The 5,044-nt window shown below is 37.5% G+C and overlaps 1 pseudogene across 4 annotated transcripts; it reads left to right on the forward strand.

The window, feature by feature from the left end:
* Window positions 1–256: 256 nt before the first annotated feature.
* On the forward strand, window positions 257–5,044 carry LOC107630554 (pentatricopeptide repeat-containing protein At4g21300 pseudogene; annotated as a pseudogene). Of its 4 annotated transcripts, XR_015906951.1 has the most exons (4): window positions 362–491; window positions 685–907; window positions 1,010–1,141; window positions 2,049–5,044. The product of XR_015906951.1 is annotated as a pentatricopeptide repeat-containing protein At4g21300 pseudogene, transcript variant X3 (transcript). The 4 variants fall into 4 exon arrangements; XR_015906949.1 differs by having other exon boundaries at window positions 257–907; window positions 1,096–1,141; XR_015906950.1 differs by having other exon boundaries at window positions 367–899.

Raw genomic sequence — 5,044 nt, forward strand, 5'->3', positions numbered from 1 at the left:
TATTTACGTAGAACTGGTTTTATCGGTTCAACCAGTATTTTATCGATTGAACCGATAAACCAATGAACCAGTAACATAACTGGTTTGATCACCAATTCAGTTTTTACAACTATGGTTAAAGTTATACAAAAAAGGACGTTTTCGATCTACCTAGAGTGAATTGGTATTAATCCTTTTGATTTTTTATGGCAATACGGAAGATGACAAAAAATTAATAAACTGTGTTTAGATTTATTTTTGTGTCTGTTTGTTTGTTGTCCAATTTTAGTGTGTTAAACTTTTTTTTGTTTCAAAAAAAAAAAAATTAATTACCCTTTAAAATTCTCAAATTACTCCTTTATCACGATTACTAAACATCGAGAGCCACCGTAGTCCTTCATGTTTTTGGCCTTGGATCCACAACTGAAGACCTCGTCACTATCATTAACCTCCACACCGCCGCCACTAGCCTCCTCTAGCTTTATAAACCGATTATAAGTGAGCAAGAGCAGGTGCAGACATCTTCTACTTTATAAACTGACCTTGACATCAGAGCTGTTCATTTCAGATCTCTTTTTCTTCATTTTTCTCACATCCAACACACACCTTCTCTGTTCCACTTCTCACTTTAAAGTTAGATTCCAAAAATTCGATTACTTTTCCGCTAACATAAATAGATTCCAAATCCTTGCTTTCGATTCGAAGGTCCATATACTGGTGAATTTCACTGGCAAGCTCGACGGAACCTACTCGACGGTGGCGAATACTGTAATGGAGACCTTTAACAAAATCTTCGCGGTAAACACTTGGGGCATGTTCCTGTGCTGTAGAGAAGCAAAGAATAGAATGAAGTGTGGCGGCAGAAGGGGATATAATCCAGTTGATGACGTTGCTGGTGACGGAGCTGCGGACATGAGGCGGTAGTGAAGTAATTATTTTTTTGTTCTATCTAGTTTTTCTACTTAGTCTTATAATTTTAAATAATCAAGTATCAACCAATACACAATTAATATTTATGTTTTTGGCACAGTTCCTAAGCTTTTAAGCTCAAAGCTTCAGATTTCGCAATTTGCAATTAAAAAAAGGTTTATGATCAAATTATGGCACATTTTACAGTGCATGATCGCTTGAAGCAACGGAGCAGCCTTTCAAGTTTCAGCAGGTAAACCTTTATTTATTTTTTTGTTTTTGGTGAGAAACCTTGATTTTAATTCTAAAACCCCATTATTGTTATTATTGGTTTAAGAAACTAAGCATGTAATGATTATGATACACGTAAACGCAATTACAGGTTTTCCATATCCTGGAGAGGTCACTTGTGTTATACATTTTCTTGCTTTGTTGTGTAAACATATGCAGTAGTTATATAGTTGATAGTATCCCGTGATTATGATTATCTTTTCTATAGAAAGAAAGGGGAGAGAAAAAAAAAAAAAAGAAACTACTAAATTTTTTTTATGCTTGAGCTCTGAATTCTGGTTAGAAATATTGATTCGTATGTTATGGCATTATTAAGCATATTTTTCTGTTATTTATTGGTTTGGTTGTTCTCTGTTCTTGTTTTTTTACCTTTTCATTATGTTTAGAATTTTAGATAAATACTAATGGGAGGAAGAGAACTTGTTAAAATGGTTTATAAGAAGCATATTAACATTTCCCCCCTTTTTTGGATGAAATTATGGATAATTCATCCATCTCATGCTTCTATCTCGATGTAGGCACTTTTGTTATATACATTTGTTCTGAGTACTTGTTGAGTTGATGTAACTGCAGTTTTCTTAATAAGTATTATGCTTTTGCTGAAATCTTTTGTATACAAATTCAAGCTCTTTCATTATTGAGTTGATGTAAACATTTTACATTTTACCCAAAGATTTGAAAGAGCTATCAATCAAGGGTTATAGCTTCATTGAGTTAGGACATTCTTTTTTCAATATGACCCTATTAGATTTGGATTGTTGTTTTATTCCTTCACTAGTTTGCTTGTAATTGGATGAGTTTATACTTGGTTTCTTGAGTCCAATTCTAGCAAACTATCTGACTCTTGGTATATGGATTTGTTCTTGTAGATTGATGAGTTGGAATTTGTATAAGACAATTTTGTGGCCCGAAAGTAATGAGGTTTCGTTGGGTTTAAGGTCGGGTAAGAGTCTCAAAAATAGACCCGGTCAATATTTAGGTCCTGGTTTGGGTCAGGACAAATCCGGTTTCACCCGTCCCAATACTCCCCTATCTTCAAATGTACAACAGAAGCCTTTGCTCTGCGTGCACCAGAACTCTCTCACATGTTACAGCTTCAACTTCCAAATTCATTGTGCACGCTGATAATTACAATTATGCCATCCCAAAACACCGCTTTCCAAACGCACAACATCTAGAGCCTCTCACAACCCAATTGGAGTCTCTGTTCCGTTCTTGTTCTGATTCCTCTCTGCTTCCACAGGTCAAGCAAATTCATGCTTGGGTCACTGTTTGTGGAATGAGTGATATCGATGTGTTGGGTTCAAGAATTGCAGGGTTGTATGTTCTTTGTGGTAGCATCAGGGATGCTAGGAACTTGTTTTTCAGGCTTGAGTTGGGCTATGCACTTCCCTGGAATTGGATGATAAGAGGGTTTGTGATGTTGGGGTGGCATGATTTTGCATTGTTGTTTTACTTCATGATGTTGGGTAGTGGAGTCTCGCCTGATAAATACACTTTCCCTTACATTATAAAAGCTTGTGGTGGTTCAAATAATGTTGCATTGGGTAAGATGGTGCATAACACAATTCGGTCAATAGGGATCCATGTGGACTTGTTTGTTGGTAGTGCCTTGATCAAGTTGTATGCAGATAATGGGTGTATTTGTGATGCAAGGCAAGTGTTCGATGAATTGTCTGTAAGAGACTGCGTTTTGTGGAATGTCATGCTAAATGGTTATGTAACTAGCAGTGATTTTAACAATGCAATAGAAACTTTTCAGGAAATGAGGAATTGTTATATCAAACCCAATTCAGTAACTTTTACTTGTATGTTATCATTATGCTCTACAAGAGGGATGTTTTATGTTGGTACTCAGCTTCATGGTCTTGTTATTGGTAGTGGGTTCCAGCATGATTCGCAGGTAGCAAACACACTACTTTCCATGTATTCCAAATGTGGTAACCTTGTTGATGCATGTAGGTTATTTGATTCAATGCCACAGACTGATACAGTTACTTGGAATGGGTTGATTGCTGGATATGTGCAAAATGGATTGGCAGATGAGGCCTTAACTTTATTTAATGCAATGATCTCTGCTAGTGTCAAACCAGATTCGATCACTTTCGCAAGTTTCCTTCCTTCTATTGTTGAATCTGGTAGTAGTAGTACCAAACATTGTAAAGAAATTCATGGTTATATAGTCCGGCACAGGATTCCTTTTGATGTTTATTTAAAGAGTTCACTTATTGACGTATACTTAAAGAATAGGGACGTGGATACGGCATGCAAGATTTTCCAGCAGAATACTTCAGTTGATGTTGCAGTTTGTACAGCTATGATCTCGGGCTATGTACTTAATGGTCTGTATATTGATGCTATAGATTTTTTTAGGTGGTTAGTTCAGGAGGGAATGGTGCCTAATTGCCTGACCATGGCTGCTGTTTTGCCCGCATGTGCTGCTTCGGCTTCTCTGAGATTAGGGAAAGAATTACATTGTGTCATTCTGAAAAATCAACTTGATAGTGTGCTTCATGTGGGGTCTGCCATCACAGATATGTATTCAAAATGTGGAAGACTAGATCTTGCATATCAATTTTTCAGAAGGATGCCTGAAAGAGATAGTGTATGTTGGAACTCACTGATTACAAGCTTCTCACAGAATGGTAAACCAGAAATGGCTATTAATATTTTTCGTGGAATGGGAAGGAGTGGAACCAAGTTTGATTCCGTGAGCCTATCATCTGCACTTTCTGCGAGTGCAAATATACCGGCACTCTATTCTGGGAAAGAGATGCACGGCTTTGTGATAAGAAATGCATTTACTTCTGACACTATTGTTACAAGTGCACTGATAGACATGTATTCTAAATGTGGAAAATTAGCCATGGCTCAGTATGTGTTTGACCTGATGTACTGGAGGAATGAAATTTCATGGAATAGCATCATTGCTGCATATGGAAACCATGGTCGCCCCAGGGAATGTCTCGATCTATTCCATGAAATGTTAAAAGCCGGGATTCACCCGGATCACGTTACTTTCCTTGTTATAATATCTGCTTGTGCTCATGCTGGCCTAGTTGATGAAGGCATATCATATTTCCGTTGCCTGACTGAAAGCTATGGGATTTGTGCTAAGATGGAGCACTATGCATGCATGGTAGATTTGTATGGTCGAGTTGGTTGTTTGCACGAGGCACTCGATACTATAAAGAGCATGCCGCGTGCTCCAGACGCAGGTGTTTGGGGGACACTACTAGGAGCTTGTCGGGTTCATGGCAATGTTGAGTTGGCCAGACTAGCTTCCGAACATCTTCTGGAGTTAGACCCCCAAAATTCGGGGTACTATGTATTGCTTTCGAATATACATGCCGGTGCAGGGGAGTGGTCAGATGTTCTTAAGATTCGAAGTCGAATGAAGGAAAAAGGAGTTCAGAAAATATGCGGATACAGCTGGATTGATGTGAACGGCAGCACCCATATGTTTTCTGCTGCTGATGGTAGTCACCCACAATCTTTTGAGATCTATATGATTCTGGAGAGTCGTCTCCTTGAGTTAAAAAAACAGGGTTATGTTCCTCAACCATACCTTCCACTGCATCCACAAGTCGTTGTAAAAACTTGAATGGAAACAACTAATTTCTATATTCCAAGCATCAGCAAGAGCAAAAGTTTTGTTCTATGTAATCCATATTATTATAAAAATGGTGTACACTAAATATTAGCCACCAATTTTGTATTCTTTCATGCTGATAATGGAAAATTAAAACTAGTGATCATCAATTCAATTTTTTTGTAGTCCCAAAATTGGACTAATTTGTATTCTTTCATGCTGATATTTGAAAATTGAAACTAGTGATCATCAATTCAATTTTGTTTGTCGTCC

This window comes from Arachis ipaensis, chromosome B3 (assembly GCF_059453495.1).
Source record: "Arachis ipaensis isolate K30076 ecotype BB chromosome B3, ASM5945349v1, whole genome shotgun sequence".
NCBI classification, from domain to species: Eukaryota; Viridiplantae; Streptophyta; class Magnoliopsida; order Fabales; family Fabaceae; genus Arachis; species Arachis ipaensis.